This window comes from Panthera onca, chromosome B1 (assembly GCF_046562875.1).
Source record: "Panthera onca isolate mPanOnc1 chromosome B1, mPanOnc1 haplotype 2, whole genome shotgun sequence".
In the NCBI taxonomy this organism is placed as follows: Eukaryota; Metazoa; Chordata; class Mammalia; order Carnivora; family Felidae; genus Panthera; species Panthera onca.
The window spans coordinates 150,464,074-150,482,225 of record NC_138342.1 but is presented as its reverse complement, the minus strand read 5'-3'; the positions used below and the strand labels follow the sequence as shown (position 1 = coordinate 150,482,225).

At 36.8% G+C, this 18,152-nt stretch overlaps 1 long non-coding RNA gene across 1 annotated transcript in view; it reads left to right on the top strand.

The window, feature by feature from the left end:
• Nucleotides 1-10,654: 10,654 nt before the first annotated feature.
• The window catches only part of LOC144616020 (uncharacterized), a 56,152-nt gene continuing 48,654 nt past the window's right edge, over nt 10,655-18,152 (top strand). The window contains exon 1 of the long non-coding RNA XR_013554875.2: nt 10,655-11,274. This is a non-coding gene — a long non-coding RNA (uncharacterized LOC144616020). The remainder of the gene's footprint in view (nt 11,275-18,152) is intronic.

The window sequence follows — 18,152 nt, the reverse complement described above, 5'->3', positions numbered from 1 at the left end:
AATTGCTGAACCAAGATGCATTGACATTTTTCAGGGTCTGGAATCATATTGGCAACTTATTTTTTTCCAAATGCTTTAATTTAATTCATACTCCCGCCTGCAGTATATGAGAGTGTCTGATCTACCCAAACAACACTAGGTACTATCATTTACTTTTTGATTTTTCCAAAGAGAAAACGAGAAATTGATATTTCAATTAAAGGCAGAATTGAACTTTGTTTTGTATGTCAAATGATTGTTCACGTTTCTTTTTTTTAAGTTGTCCATTCCTGACTTTTGTGTATAATATCATTAGGGTGTTTGTCTTTGTGTTTATTTGTAGTTCTTTATTAGGAATGTGTCCACTAATCTAGCATGTGTGTTGTAATGCTTTTCCGATTTGTCATTTTCTTTTAATACTCTTTTTGTTTGTGTTTTTCTGATTCAGATGTTTCTACTTTTAATGTTGTTAGAACATTCTGCTTTTGCCTTTATGATATTTTTCTTAGCTTCAGGGCTTAAACTCCTCTACACGTCAAGATCAGAAAAATACTCATATATTTTCTTCTTGATCTTTTACATGTTTTTTTTTCCCCATCTTAGATATTAAGATTGCTAAACTGCTGACATGGTTTAGGCGGTTAAACCATATTGATGATTGGTAGGAGTAATGGTATAACTTCATTTCCGCCCCCCCCACCCCACCCCGAAAACCTACATTCGTTACTTTAATGGCTAAATCATTCTTTTCCAATTGTTTTTAAGTGCCGTCTTCATTATGCACAACATTTTATTTTCCGCAGTGTTTTCTGTTTCTCAGGACTCTCATCCGGTCTTATTTTTGTGCCCACATCACCACACTTGATTAAGCATGGTAGCTTTATAACACATTTTTGTATCTTACTGCAAGTCTGTCTCTCATTAGTCTTGTTTTCTATGTAGCTCCGATTTTCATGCCTCCACTTAGGGAAAATTTATGTTGTTAAAAAAAAATACTTCGGGGATGTTGATTAAAATCCTGGACTTGACTTCTTTAACCAGTGTTCTTCTATCTTAGATTGTTGTTGCAAGAGGGTTTATTTTTGTCTTTATATGGTATTTTCAAAAATTTGGTCACACTTCCCCTACTCTATCAGTTCAGTAAATCAGAATAAAAGGAAAACTTAAATCACAGAATCAGTGTGAGATACAGATCTGAGAGAGTATGTGTAATACTTGGCTCCCCGCCCCTCCCAGAGCGTTTATGTCATTCAGCCCAGAGTCCCCCAGATTTTTCTTTCTCCTGAATTAGGGCAAAATTCACTTGGTCCAAATTATTTAGATACAGAAAAGATGCACGTAAACGGATAAAGAAGAACTTCAAAGATGCATGTAAACGGATAAAGAAGAACTTCAAGTGGACAAGGGGATTTGTTTTCAGTTTATTTAGATCTGTAGATCTCTGTGCAGTTTTCAGAGGCTGAATACAGCTATAATACAGCCACCTCTCTGACCAAACTTGTGTGTAAATACAGTTTATTTCACTTGAAGCCTTCCCCCATGACTGATGGAAATCGTAGTAAAACTTCCACCTGGGTTGTCAACTACGGGAAAGTTTCTTATTTATTTTTATTTGTCACAGCAGGTTAAGCTCACAAAGTCCAGGTGTTACATGGCTTTAAATCTGGACACAGGCGCAGGAATAGTCTGTTGAAGGTAGTTTATTTAGGATCCCTAAACATGAAGGGACTTAACAAAATGGATTTTATCCAGCTCTGTGGGTCAGGGTGTAAATTCAACATACAATGACCAGAAACAGAAGAACACGAAAGTTGTACCAATAGAACAAAGTCCTGGTCCACATGCTGTGACAATGGTACTTTTTTTTTTCCCCCTGAAGATAGCAGGAGGCAAGGGAGCAAGGAGGCAAAGACGCAGTAGATTTTTCTGCTAATTTACCTGATTGTTTACAATTTAGTTCAAGGGGGCCATCCCCTTCAGCAATCTTTCTGGTTTTATGTGAATTAACATGACTGCTGCTAACCAGCAGATAGAAGAGTCCCCCCCACCCCCATTTAAACATAAAATTTTATAGACCTGAATCCTCCATTATTTTATATTTGTTCCACTGTATGTTTTTTTTTAAATTTTAATTTCCAAAGCTGTGATTTGTATACTCATTTAGAAAATACATTGTCTTCATACTTATTTAAATTTTTGTTTTGTTTTCTAATGACTTTGCCCAAAATAACATGGTATTTCTTTGTACAGTAATTGCCAATATCTAATTTATTTAACTAGCCGATCATATTTGCCATAGTTTCTCTGTTTCCTTCCTAAAGCAGCTGAAAATAAAATTATCTTTCTGCCTTTGCCCACACTCGAGCAGATGTCTGCATCATCCATCCAAATGCTTCCACTTGTGAGTATACAACTAATTTGGATCCCATTAATGCACAACTAATTAAAGTTGATTTTTGTATGTTATTCTAATTTTCATCACACTGTGCTTGTATTTCAATACTTTGCTATTTCATAAGCTGTCAGCTTGTGAGACATTCCAGTTATAAGAGACTTTAGTCGACTCTTGTAGGATGTATATATGTGCATGTATCAAATTGACCCATCTGGATAGCACAAAATTCCCAGACAAGCCCGTTTGAACCGAGCCACTTTCGTGATCTGCTGTAATAGTTTATTCTGTCCTGTTTTACATTTATATTTGACATTTGCTTTCTACTTCCTGTACATCATACAAGAATTTAGGAATCTTTTTTTTCCAAGTTACCTCTTAGGCTAAGTCTACATTTGCCAATCTATACGCTCTCTATCCACCCAAAATTTCACAGTTAAAAAAGAAAACAAGAGTTAAAATTTCAACTTGATTCCACTATTATCATTTCACCTAATGCACTTAATTTTTTAAAAAGGAATTTGGCCCAATAATGCATTAGCATATTTCTAATAAACCACTTGAGTTGAGCTAAGAATTGCTAGAAAATTCCCTCAAAATGAAGCTCTGAAATTCAAGATGGAATTTTGCTTTGGAGTTCTCATTCCAGATATCTTCAGAAACACTTTTAAAAGGTGATAAGCAAGGAAGAACTCAGCAACTCTATAAAGGACATGGAGGCAGTCATGAGAAAATGTCACTTTCATCTAACTAGTGGCCACTCTAAAAATTTTACATTTCACAACCTGATTCTTTCAAAACTGTATTTTATTTTTTATCTTATTCACTAGTTCATAAGAAAGTGTGGGGCAGATTAATATATAAAACTATTTTATTTATTTTTTTTTAAATTTTTGTTTTAACGTTTATTTATTTTTGAGACAGAGAGAGACAGAGCATGAACGGGGGAGGGGCAGAGAGAGAGGGAGACACAGAATCGGAAGCAGGCTCCAGGCTCTGAGCCATCAGCCCAGAGCCCGACGCGGGGCTCGAACTCACGGACTGCGAGATCGTGACCTGAAGTGAAGTCGGACGCTTAACCGACTGAGCCACCCAGGCGCCCCTAAAATTATTTTAAAATGAGTAAATGAATGAATATTATCTTGAAATCTATGTTGTATTTTATATGTATACTTTTCCTCATTTCCATCTTAATGATTAGTGTATTATAGTGGAAAGTTGGATTAATTACAGGTATCTGTTTTCTTCTATTTACCAGCTGTGTGGTCTTGAATATATCATGACATCTTTCCACTCTTCAATTTTCCTTTAGTGATAAATGGAATAATATCTACCTCTCATATGTCACATGACTAGATCATAATACAGACATGATGAATGTAACTTATACCTGGAACCGCAATATGCCTATAAGATAATGTCGCTTACATCTTGAATTCATTTTTTGTTATCTTGTGGATAACCGATGGGTTTTGTTTTCAGTAATGCAACAAACTATAAGGGAGTATTTTCTGATTGGCACATATCTAATTTTATATTTCATAGCCCTTGGGGATTTGCAACTTCCTTAAAGTGCTTTGTAGTATGTATAATTAAAAGAGAATTGAATTGAAAGCTTTTAACTTTGAAAATGTTGGGGTTGTTTTATGATACTTCCTTAGGGGGTGAAATGTAACTAACCTGAGTGTTTCATAAAAACCATGATTTAGAATTAATGCTCCAGACTTTTTCTATCCTCCCCTGACCCCCACCTCGTTCCCACCCCCAACATGTCGGTGGATGGAACAGAATGTCACATTGGCCACTCACTTTGTTAAATCATCTATCATTTCCTTGGCAAGTTAAATTGGCCAATGTATACGATGAATTGGAGCTGAGGCAGTTACCTCTCTTTGAAGCCCCAGGGCATTTGTTTTCAAATAAACTGACTGAATTAGTGAGTCCCCGTGTAATTTATGATTTTTCATTTACTTGACTTATTTCCATGATGATTGGAGATTAGTCCATTTTAAAGAAGACAAGAGAAATTGGGTTGGAGAAACATTAAAACGAGACCAAAAAAGCATACCAAGATCAAGTAGTTCAAAGTTATGGTGACAGATTGTCCTTAACTCATGACCTACTCAAGAAAGAGAAAAAAACTTAAAAATTTTTCATTTTTACTAAAATAGGCTTGAAGAATCTTTATTTTATTTTGTAGGGATGAAAATCTGAGTTTTATATACACTTGAGTCACAACAAACTCCTGGGTATGCTGGGTTTACGGTCTGAAATGTGAAAAACTCCCAGTGTTTATAGTTGGAGTAGCGCCTGCTTAGAGATTAAGGTTTGAAGGCCATAGTGATGTCACTGGATCAGAGTTAGGAAGATACATTTTGGCAAGACTGAAACCAATGCCAAATCCATGACTCCCAAATTTATGCTTGAACTCTTAGACTGCCTGCAAATTCATGACTCCCAAATTTATGTAACTTTCCAGCTTACAGACTTAAGTGCATGCACTAATAAATAAAGATTCTTGAACCTCAAAGGAAGTTCAGTGGACATCAACGTGCAGTTACCACTTAAAATCCTGACTTAGGAACAGCCACTGCAATGACAATGCATTGTCATTGGGTGTGGGTGAGGGTACTATAGCACTTTATAGGCTATTAAAATATTAATGTTCATAAAATTATACAAATCAGAATTGGAGTGGACTCCTTTTATATTAAAAGCCATCTGATTTTGTGACATTGTTTAATAATTTATTTTCTTAACTGTGGCCCTTTTTTAAGCCTCAAGGAATAGTGGTAAGACTTCTCCCCTTGGGAAAAAAAAAATTCCAACGTCAAATTCAGATATTCCTTGACCTTTGCCCAAGGGTTATGTTTCTTCTTTTTTTTTTTTTTTTCTTAAAACTCCAGCCAAATTCTGGGATAATGCCAAGTATCTGGATAGAAAGATCAGTCAAACAGATGTTGTATCTAAGGTAATAACAAATAGCTCTGGACTGGCCTTCAAGGCCCTTCATCACCTTAATCCAGCTTACATTTTTCTTTATGCTTCCATTTTCTCCAAATAACAATCTGTAGTTCAGTAAAACTGGAAAATTTACTCTTCTGCCTCATCCATTCCTTAGTTTTATTTCATTTGCCTCAGATTGTCTTCATTTATTTTTGTCTACCAGCACAAATGACTTTCTCCCTTGTTCTTCTCTCACTTGATTTATAGCATTTCTTCAGTAGTTATCATATACCTCCTCCTATGATGACTGTGTGCTTATTGTGGACCTTTCCTGGGGAGCATGGGTCACCATGCCTTCTATAATCTTGTATTCCACTCTATATCTAGCCTATATAAGAGGTTTGATCACAATTTATTAAATTGTCCATTTAGCCGACGGACAACAAAATATGGGTTGATCAATCTGGTGTTTTCCCTATTTATTTTCTTCTGGTGGTGAACAATTATGGGTTTTATAATTTCTTCTTACAAATATCTCCTCTTTATTTAAAATATTTCATCTTATTCAAAATATTTCATCTTTAAAATATTAATAGGCAGGACGCCTGGGTGGCTCAGTCGGTTAAGCGTCTGAGTTCGGCTCATGTCATGATCTTGCAGTTCTCGTGGGTTCGAACCCTGTATCGGGCTCTGTGCTGATAGCTCAGAGCCTGGAGCCTGCTTCTGATTCTGTGTCTCCCTCTCTGTCTCTTGTGCTCTGTCTCTCAAAAATAAATAAATGTAAAAATTAAAAAAAAATTAAAAATATTAATAGGCAAACCAATATCCACATGTAAGGCATATTGTATGAACAAATGCTACATTTGTGGTAACTTTGAAAACCGAGGAGTCAACAGAAAAATAATTCAAAGGTTTTAATTTAATAAGGTTGCAGATAGAATCGGTTTTGTTTTAGATCAATGCTATTTCAAAAGATGAATTAAGGAACAATTTACAGAATTGCAAAACGAAAAAGAAATGATTGCTACACTCTTTAGTAACTTCCAAAGTTGTCAGAAATTAAAAAAAAAAGAAACTTGAAGGCCATCAAAAGGCTTGCATGTGCCACAACTGCATAAAAGCATAGCACAGAGGTGTTGTTTTAGGATGGGCTTCTTCTCAAAAATTTTATTTCAAATACATGTTAGGATATCTTGTAACTTTTACTTTTTTTAGCAGACCTAGATCTATTTGTCTTAATGAATCTATATAATATTGCGCCCCCAAATGGCCATCTATCTTCCCAAAATGTACTTGCCATTTTCAATGTTATTTCTCTCTCCTTGTACCTCCTGGCCAGAAGCAAGGGAGTGTCAGACCTGACATATGGGACGAGGAGTGACGTCACCACAACCTCCCACACAACGTGGGGCCTTCCATGAATTCTTTACATTGCATCTTCTTCTCCAAGCCAATGCTCTTCATCTCTGAGGGTTTTCATTCCCTAATGATTTTCCCAAGACAGTCCTGTAAGCTCATTCTTATTTATTAAAGAGACATTTATTAAACGTATGTCCGTTTGACTAGTCACACAAGCACATCACCAGTTAGTTGTTTTCCTTGGGAATCAAGAGTCTCATGGGCTTAAAAGTTGGCTCTCCCTCCTACCTCTAGTTGCATATCGTTGGACAAGTTATTTTCATCTCTTGGTAGCTCAGTTTTCTCCAGTTTCATATGTCAAATATGGCTAATAATAGTATCAGTCTCGTAAGAGTCATTGGGGAATTAAATACATTAATACATGTGAGATGCTTAGAATTCTGCTGAATGTGTGTAAATGTTTATTTTTCATTAGCAGTTCTTTTTTCTCCCGTTGTTAGCGTTTAAAAACAAGAAACTTTCCTATTGACGTAGTATGTAGGTTGCTTAAAACATTAAAAATAGAATTGCCATATGATCCAGTAATTTCACTGCTCGGTATTTACTCAAAGAAAATGAAAATACCAATTTGAAGAGATATATGCATCCTTATGTTTATTGCAACCTTATTTATAATCACCAAGCATTATCTATAGTAGTGAAAATATGGTAGGTAGCGTTGACAATTCTTAAGAATGATTAACCTGTTCAAAGATATCTCACTGAGATCTAGCACTGTTGTAATCATCCTCCTGGGCCAAACAAGAAGAATCCAGGGGTCACACATAAGAAGTCAACAGGGAACAAGCAAAAAACAACAACTTGTATTTATACCCCTTCATTTTTTGGTTCAACTAGTCTGCTAAGTCTTACACTCTCACTTTTGGAATGGAAGTGAAGGCCCATTTCATTATTTAAGTTTTTAATTTAAAATCACACTTTCATACTTATTTTTCCAGAGTTATTTTATTTTTTTTGTAATGAGACAAGAGTAAGCTAAGGATAGTGAAGGCTGTTTCTTTATGCTCTTCTACCGAGTAATAAACCATGGGAATTTTTAAAGGCATGTTTTATTAAGATTTACGTATTTCTATATTATTCGTGTCATAGCTGTTTAAACGTTGCATTCGGGGTAAGTAATTCACCTTTCTACTTGATAAAATGAGTCTCTCTACGTTCAACCACAGTGCGCTGTTACAAAGCTCCAATATATAGGGCTATTCCCCTTGGACCATTTGTTTTACAATCCCTGTTGTATGTATTTATTTACTCTAGGAACCATCATAATCCTGCTATTTTGAGGGAATGTTGGAGGCTAATGTGTACCTTGCAACGTCTGCTTTTGAGGTCTGTTTACCTTTGAGTGATTCGGTCCAAGAACTCTTTGCAGGGAATATGTGTGTCTGTGGTTTTACTCCCTTCGGGCGGTCTCCATTTTGATTTTTGATACAGCCGATGCTCATCTTCCTCTTCATTTTCAGATCCTCACTGCTTGATAACTGATGGCAGGTCAACTCTCAAGTCCTTGGGACACAGGTAACTAATTCTTTGATGTATAGCTACAGGTTCCATCTCTCCCTCCTCCCTTCTTGGGATCTAACTCCCTCCCTCCTCCTTCTCAACCTTTTTCTCTTTCTTTTCTTTCTCCTTCATCCATTTTCCCACCTCTATGCCCTCCTTCTTTAGTTGCGTGTGTGTGTTGGCTTGTTGAAACATCTACATTCTTTTTTTTTTTTTTTCAAATTTTTATTCATTTACTTTTGAGACACAGAGAGACAGAGCATGAGCAGGGGAGGGGCAGAGAGAGGGGGAGACAGAATCTGAAGCAGGTTCCAGGTTCTGAGCTGTCAGCACAGAGGCCAATGCGGGGCTTGAACTCACAGAGCGTGAGATCATGACCTGAGCTGAAGTAGGACGCTCAACTGACTGAGACACCCAGGCACCCCCAAACATCTACATTCTTGACACGGTGGGGGGAGGGGTAATTTATTTTTATTTTCTTTTTTAATTATTATCTTTTAATCCCATTTTTGGCCATGCTATCTTTGTAGGTCCCACTTGCCAGAAATCTCATCGTATTCTTAACGTCATACAGAACTGTATTTTAGACACCATCTCCTATGTATAGGTTCAAGTTCTTTTTTTTTTTTTAATGTTCACTTATTTATTTTGAGAGAGAGAGAGTGAGGGGAGGAGCAGAGATAGAGGGAGAGAAAGAATCCCAAGTGGGCTCCACACTGCCAGCACAGAGCCTGATGAACAGCTCAATCCCACAAACCATGTGATCATGACCTGAGCCAAAATCAAGGGTTGGTCTCTTAACCAACTGAGCCACCCAGGCAACCCTATTGGTTCAGAATTCTTTTTTAATCTTTGCAGCAAATATGATCTTTCATAAAGTAGTACCTGCTAGTATGTACAGTTTTTTTTTAACTATCTTGGATTTCATTCTCAACATATTATTGCAGATAACATTTTGGGTTCATAAATTTTTGTAACATATTACATTTGGGTAGGACTTGAGGAAGAGCCATAAAGTTTCCCACGTGAAATTTATTCTAGATTCTACTGCATAAATTTGCTAACATGGAATTTTTTCTAGATTTGCAACTGGATTGTAGGTTCTGTTTCAAGGGCTGTGGGGCATCCCAAGGAAATCGATCAGGTTCAATGGATTCTTCTTTTTTGTTATTGAAATATAAATTATTAAATGTTTAAGATCTTAACTGGAAAGAGAATCTAGAGTTTTCCATGCAAGGTTCACCTTTGGCTACGTGTTACTGGAGATTTATCATGTCTTTTAAAGATGCTCAAGTTGTCAACATTAGCTCATTTACCCTGTGTAAGAATCTCTCAATTTGTGGAGGCACCACTCTTAGGAAACTTTTGTCAAAATTACTGGGGAGCTTGATTGATATTTAATGGGCAAGTATGTAGAATGCTTAATGTTCTGTAAAACATGAGCCAATCCTGTAAACGGGTTATTCTGAACAAAATACCAATAGGGTTTCATTAAACACTGAGGAGTCATTCCAGTTTTGCTAAAATGTAGATATATAAAAGAACTGAAAGAAGGATATTCGTTACTGGTTTATTGAACAAATTGGATTTTAGAAAAATAACCATAACCCACTTTATTTTCTCCCACTGTTCTTTCAAATCGGTGTCATGACTTATTTTTCCCTACCCTGGGATGACTCTCAGACTTGATTTCTTAACTTCTGGACACTCGGAAAATAGGAAGACTTGCCCAGTACAAGGTAATAGCAAAACTCTAAACTGTTAACCAAATTAAATGTCTCTTTCCCAGCAGCTCAGGTCTGACTGAAACGGGAAATATTTTAGCAGGGGAAAGAGGACATGGTTGTCCTCCCTCACCCATTTCCGTCACCACCCCCTAATTGCTCTTTACACAGATGTGATTAGGCATAGGTGTCCCCTGCCACTAGGGAATATCTAGAAATGATTTTCATAGGGTGTGCCCACTGGAGACCTCTTACTGAAGCTCTCCTTATGCCTGATGTCTCCTCTCTGGCTAGCCATTTAGGAGACTCCATTCTGCCACTTGGTTTCCTGTGGCCCATTCATTTATTAGATCAAATAAGTGATCTTGAGTGGATTGATTGTTAAACATGTATCCAAGCTAATTTATTGTTGCAGAATCTACATATAGTCCGTAAATGTCTCTGTACCACTGCTGTTGGAAGGCAGTTATTTCCCAATGTAATCTTTTGTCTGACGCGTGGCCTCAGCCAGACTCTCATTTTCACATTCCTCCTGGTGAGAGTCCTACACCAATCAAGGCCCATCAAGACCCTCTCCATCCCTTGAATTCCCTCTTTGGAAGATCAGAATACTGACATATTTCTCCAAGACACTTCACAATGTCAGAATTTTCAGCCTCAAAATTCTATACTCTGAAGTTGAATAAGGGGCAAAGGCTGGAAGAACTGGCGTAATTCTTCCAAGTGTTGATTATATGGCCTAGACTTTGCTTTAGAATGTGGGCCCCATTATTCTCAGATTTGGGAGGTTTAAAAAACCGAGACAGAAAGAATCCCATTTGATAGTCTGTCATGTTAGATAGGCAAAACTTATTCATTGAACCACCAAGGTTATGCAAGGAAGTTTGTGATCAATACCTACGTGAGGAATAGCATGTTGGTAATAGGTAGTAGTATTTACTCCCTATGTGTGTGTGATCTGGCTTCAGGGATGCTAGTCAGAATAAAGGGCAAGAGATATACAAAACAGAAACAAGTGCTTCCTTTCATAAATTCTTCTTTGTATACATCAGACAGACTGGTAAGTGTTGGAGGCTCTGGGTATGAGTCAGTAGAGCTCCTTCTCAAGGTCTGTGCTACTTTTTGTCATGTTAGGCCGACAGAACTGGACTCACGACCCCCAACTGAGTTAAACCCTAAGACCTAGTTTTCAAAGACCGGATGTACATGCCACCACATGCTATATATAATATGCAAGATAACCTCCTTCAATAATGGAAATGAAGAAGCTCCGTTGAACAGAGAAGAGCACCAGGAACATGGACAAAAGCTCAGGTAAATAGGCAATAGGTAATATGGGCATCCAATATTCATAAAGTGATGGCTGCTGTTTTAGTTCAGTTTCCCTAGAAAATAGAGCTTGGTTTAAACATTATGTTAGTTAGCCCAGACTGCCTTAATAACATACCATAATATTGGGTGGTTGGAACAAGAGAAATTTATTTTCTCATAGTTCTGGGGCCTGGAAGCCCAAGATTAGGGTGCCAGGTTCTGGTGAGGAATCTCCTCCAATCTTGTTGATGGCTGCCTCCTCACTGTGTCCCCCCTGGTGTCTCTTCCTATAAAGACACTAATCCTTTCACAAGGGCCCCATCCTCATGACCTGATCTAACTTTGAGTAGTGCCCAAAGGCTGCATCTCCAAATACCATCACACTGGGGGTTAGGGCTTCATTATATGAAAAAACATTCAGTCCATAGCAAGCATCAAGTGCTAATGCTTTCATTAGAAGGCAAAAAACCCAGGGAAGTGACAGGAATATGGGAGGTGAAGCAGATGCATGGGAAAAATGGAAAGAGGTGTATTAGTGCTCTGGCCATGCTTTCTCGTGACCTGCAAAGATACCCAGCAAGTATCTCAGCAGGAATTTCCTTGCAGGACTTCTCCAAATGCAGGCTATAGGGAAATCTGTGCTCTGGAGCGGTCCTTTGAAGAGAAAAGAAAATTTATCTTCTAAGATTCCAAGGAAGGTAACTGGACTGGGGATCAAATGAGGGATCCAGACAAAGAAAACGGTAAAGGCAAGTTGCAACAACCCCATTGTAAACTCAGGGCAGAATAAGAAACAACAAGTCTGACCAAGGAGCAACCATCCCATCTTCTGGGATTCTTAAATTCCCCAAACTAGGAATGAAATAAACTCTGAGCCTGGAATTTATTCATTTTTTAATGTCTTCGTTTACTTAAGAGTACTGATTAATACCATGTTTAGACATCAAAGATTCAGTGGGGATAGATCAAAATAACACGGAATTTAAAGAGAAGGAACTGTATACTGAAGCTTTGTGATTCAATAGAGAATTATCTACAGTAAAGTCTGACAAGTCCTCTATTTCTAACTATCTTTTGCCTTGTCTTGCTTATCATTCTCAGTTGACACTGTATCTTGCAACTTATGCCAACCTTTCTTTAAATATATCAACAAGTTAGTTTTTTAACTTAATAGATTACTTGTTTTACAGAAGGTTTAGGTTTATACAAAATCAAGCAGATTAGTCACAAAAGGCCCATATAGCCTCTGGTTCAATACTATCAAACTATTCATATAGGTTATATGGTCACCTACCTGGATTCAGAGAAAGTATTTGACAAAATCAACATTCATTTTTGTTAAAAACACTCAACAATACAGTAATCATTTTGTACTTGTTTTCTTAATTTGATTATATGGAGATATATGGATATATATTTAAAAGCCAGAGTCACACTGAATGATGAGATACTATAAGCATTCTCGCCAAAGTAAGGACAAAATTGGAAAGGAGGAGGTTAAGCTCTTACTATTTACAGTTGCTATAATGTTATTTGTGAAAAACCCAAGACACTAAGAAAATAAGACACTACGAGTATAAGATGATGCAGTTCTACACTAGAATATAAAATACATATACATTAAATGAATAGAATTTACCTAAATATAAAGAAACCAGTTCAGGGGCGCCTGGGTGGCTTGGTCGGTTAAGCGTCCGACTTTGGGACTTCGGCTCAGGTCATGATCTCACGGCCCGTGAGTTCGACCCTCGTGTCGGGCTGGCCCGTGAGTTCGAGCCCCGCGTTGGGCTCTGTGCTGACCGCTCAGAGCCTGCAGCCTGTTTCAGATTCTGTGTCTCCCTCTGCTCTGCCCCTCCCCTGTTCATGCTCTGTCTCTCTCTGTCTCAAAAAAATATAAACGTTGAAAAAAAAAATTAAAAGAAAAAAAAAGAAACCAGTTCAAAGATACAATGGAAGACCCTTTTTTTAAAGTTTTTTTTTAAGTTTATTTATTTTTAGAGAGAGAGAGAGAGAGAGCCAGGGAGGGGCTGAGAAAGGGAGAGAGAATTCCAAGGACAGTGCAGAGCCTGATGAAGGACTCAAACCCACAAACCGTGAGATCATTACCTTAAGTCAAACCAAAGGTTGGATGCTTAACTGACTGAGCCACCCAGATGCCCTGGAAGACCGATTTTTAATAGCAACATAAAAACATAAAACTAGGCCCAAAACTAGAAAGAAATGTACAAACCCTGTATAGAAAAAATTAAAAAAAAAAAAAATAAAACAGTAAACCATTCCTGAAGTACATAAAGTTACACTTAAATTAATAGTAAAGGCATACCATAATCTCAGATAGGAAGATTCAGTGTCAATGTGTATATTTTCCTTAAGTTCTTTGTTTGTTTGTTTGTTTTAATTGAATGTGATCTTAAATTTGATATGAATTGAGATTAGATAAAATTATTCTATTCTAAAGTTCAAGTAAAAAAAGATAAGCAAATATAGCCACATGAACTCTGAAAAACAATGAGGGAAAACTAGCCTAGTAGATATGAAGTATACTATAAGCCTCAAAAGGTAAATAACTCTCCTACTTTCACACGAGCTGACACATGAAACAGAAGAGTAAGATCGTAAATAAACAAAATACACACAGGAATTTAACATATGATAAAGATGTCATCAGAAAACAACGAAAAAAGATAAAGCTTTCTCTTTTGATGTGTTCTAAAGTATCAGTCTCAACTTTTCATAGCTACTGGATTTTGTAGTATGGTTAGAAAAGTCTTCCCCAATCTGCAGTTACAAGCAAAAATTAACCCACGGTTTGTGTTCATTAAAAAATTAGAACTTTTGTTCAGTGGTGCTGGAACAATTTAGCGAAGCCATCTGGAGTAAGTTAATGTTGCTCATCCTACACCAAGATAAATTCCAAATGGATCAAAGTTTGCAATTTTGAAAATGAAACCATGCAAATGCTCCAAAAAAAGCACTGAATTTTATGATAGCCTTGCAATGTGGAAGGCCTTGCTTAATATAATGCAAAATCCAAAAGTCATTAAAATAATGATGATTTTGACTAGATGGAAATCAAGAACTTCTGCATAAAATGAAAACTATACTATATGCAAATGCAAAAGATAAATGAAAAATTGGTGATGGCTGTGGAGGGGGGATTGTGACTCATATTATCAGCAAACGCTAATTCCCTGATATATAAATAGCTCTTAGAAATTGAGGTGAAACAAACTCACAACCCCAAAGAAAAGTGGTTAAGATTGTGCACAGATAGGGGTGCCTGAGTGGCTCAGTCGGTAGAGCGTCCGACTTCGGCTCAGGTCATGATCTCATGGTCCATGTGTTTGAGCCCCGCATCAGGCTGTAGTGACAGCTCAGAGCCTGGAGCCTGCTTCGGATTCTGTGTCCCCCTCTCTCTCTCTGCCCCTCCCCTGCGCACACACTCTCTCTCTCTCTCTCAAAAATCAATAAACATTACATTTAAAAAAAAAACAACAACAGATTGTTCACAGATAAATATATAAATGCCCCCTCAAACATAGATAGGGAAACAACACCTCAATGGTAATATGAGATGTGCAAGTTTAATTTACATTGAGATATCATTTTTTATATTTTATATTGGCAAAAACCCCAAAGGTTGACATATTCTTCTAGCAAAACTGTGGGAAAATCAGTACTCTCGTACATTGTTTTTAGGATTCCAAAATGAAAACCCTATAGGAAGGAAATTGGATCTCATGTACCCAAATACATTTAACCTTTCCTAGTAATCCAACTACTGGGAGGTAATCCTACAGATACATATGAACATGAAAAGAAATAACATATAGACAATAGCAGTAATTGTAGGATTGCTTAAAATGCTACAAGATTGGAAACTGATCAACCAGCCAACATGAGGGGCTGGTCATATGAACTCTAGTGTATCTATACAACGCAGTCCTCGGCAGTTAGAAGAGTGAAATGACAAAGAAATGTGGGGTTTGTCAACATTTTTTCTTAAGTGATATAAAAAAAGTAATCGAATAATACTTATAGTAAGCTATCTTTTGTGCAAGAAAGGGGAAGATCTACATATTCCTATTTGTTTATGGATTTATAAAGAAATAGTGGGAGGATGCACAAAAAAAGAATACAATCACCGTTTGTAAGGCAGAGGAGGGGGACAGAGGTGGACTCTTCTTTTTGTATATTATGTTTTATATTGTTTTGATTTTGAGCCTTTTGAACATAGTTCTTCAAAAGTGAAATTACATATATGTGTGTATGTGTATGTATGTACTGTATAGAATTTAAAAAGTCTAGATTCAACATCCTCCCCTGGAAATCTGAGTATCTGAATAAATTGCTCCATTGTCTTCTGGCATCTGACTCAGTCAAATCTAATGAAGTCAGACTCTTGTTTCTTTGTAGGCATATATTCTCTCTTTCAAAAGGCTTGTAGAATGATTTTCATTTTGAAATTACAAAACGTCACCAGGATGGCTGTGCTCATCATTTTGTGTGCTGTCTCAGTGTGAATATGAGTGGTTGTTTGTAAAGCTTGGGGTGATTTTTAAGTCCTATTTATTTGATTATATTTCCTCTTTGTATTCTGGAAGATTCTCAGGTCTTTATCCCCTATTTCACCAAACCTTAATTTTACTGTGTGAATATTGCTTAGACATGTGAATAATTCTTAAATGGGCTATACACTGTCCAGAGAAAAATTAAGAGATCTAAACAAAGGGGATTCTATCCATACTATGGAATTTATAGCCAAGATATATGTTCTTTTAAATTTCACACTCCCTACTATTTATCATCTCCTCCTCAAAACCCAAGGATCTCTTTTATTAAAAGGCAATAAAAGTGTAGGAAAACCTCCTAAAAATAACTCTGTTGTCTTTATTTTGACTCCCCCCCCCCCCAAAGATGTATAAACTAAGACAAACGCTTTTTCCTGAAATTTCACATGCAGAGATTCAGCACATTCATCAAAAGTAGGGGAAGATCTAAATCAGAATGTATATAAGCAAAGACAGTTACAAATTATTATGATACCATTACTCTTTTTCTAGCATTTTAGCAGTGATGTGGGAAACATTTCATCCGACAACTTATATAGTTACAACAAAATTCTTCTATTGGTTTAGAAAATTAACATGGTTGGGGTGCCTGGGTGGCACAGTCGGTTGGGTGTCCGACTTCAGCTCAGGTCATGATCTCATGGTTTGTGAGTTCGAGCCCCGTGCCAGGCTCTGTGCTGACAGCTCAGAGCCTGGAGCCTACTTCCGATTCTGTGTCTCCTTCTCTCAGTCCCCCTCCCCCACTCTCACTCTGTCTCTCTCAAAAATAAAAATTTAAAACAAGTTTTTAAAAAAAAAAAAAAGAAAAATTAACATGGTTGATTTCAGAGTTAAGACCAGAATAAAAGTGGGCAAATGACACTCTAACACTGAACTTCCTTTGTCCTGGCTTTTGTACTCCTTTTTAACAGATTTGTTAAAAAGTTTTGAATTTTTACCTAGTACCATTCTTTCAGTGTTATGACTTTATGAGGTTTTTTTTTAGGCCGACTTAATACTTTGTAAATGAAAAAAAAAAACATTTCAAAGCTTATCAACTGTGTATATGATATGAATTAATGCACTATACAATGTAATACAACGTAGTATACTAATTACTAAATGTACTCTCTCCCTTCCTGTGACAGTCATGCATTTTCATTTGAAGGGATCTTACCCCAGTTTCCTTTTCTCTATTTGGTTGAACGGAAGCATTCAGCATACAGTAGCATTCATCTGCATTAATAAATTCTTTTCTTTATCAGTGTATATGAGGGGACATGTATTTATATTACTTAGTGATTTTACCTTATCTCTGAGGCTATATTCTCATACTCAAAATCTCATAATCTCATTTATTTTGTACCTTAGCAAATGAAGAAGGTTGTTGAATCAAAATCATACTTATTTTTCCACCCTGGATTGATTTATCACTCTGTAACATAATTTGACCTTTCTCTCTGGATTCACTATATTTTCCACCCATTTCAGCCCCTAACCTGTCCTATCCAGATCAGTCCACTGTTACCCCTCCAGCTCTGTGCATTTGTTTTTCACCATGTCCTCTGCTTAGAATACATTTTTCTTCTCTCCATTCATCTATCCCACCCTCCCTGAAAAACCTAATTCAATCTCCCCTGGAACTCAAGCCTTTTCTCAATCTTTTCTCTGTCTTTTTTTTTGAATATTAATAACTTTGCCACTTATTAAGAGCTTAAACCATGAGAGCTTGTAAAATTTTTTCACCAAAGTATCCCTGTTTTTCAGAGGAGAATAAATACTGTTGCAAAGGTGGGTGGAAGTAGGGAGCCATCTTATATATTACTTTAGAAATACATGTTTGTCAAACAATCAACAAAACTAAAAGACAACCTATAGAATTGGAGAAGACATTTGCAAATGACATATCTGATAAAGGGGTAGTATCCAAAATCTGTAAAGAGATTATAAAACTAAACATCCAGAAAATAAATAACCCAGTTAAGAAATGGGCAGAAGACATGAACAGACACTTTTCCAAAGAAGACATCAAGATGGCTAACAGACACATGAAAAGATGCTCAACATCCCTCCTCATCAGGGAAATACAAATCAAAACTATGATGAGATAGCATCTCACACCTGTCAGAATGGCTAAAATTAGCAACACAGGAAACAACAGATGTTGGTGAGGATGCAGAAAAAGGGGAATCCTCTTACACTGTTTTTGGGAATGCAATTGCTGTAGCTACTGTGGAAAATAGTGTGGGGGTTCCTCAAAAAGTTAAAAATAGAACTATGCTATGATCCAGCAATTGCACTACTAGGATACAAAAATACTGATTCAAAGGG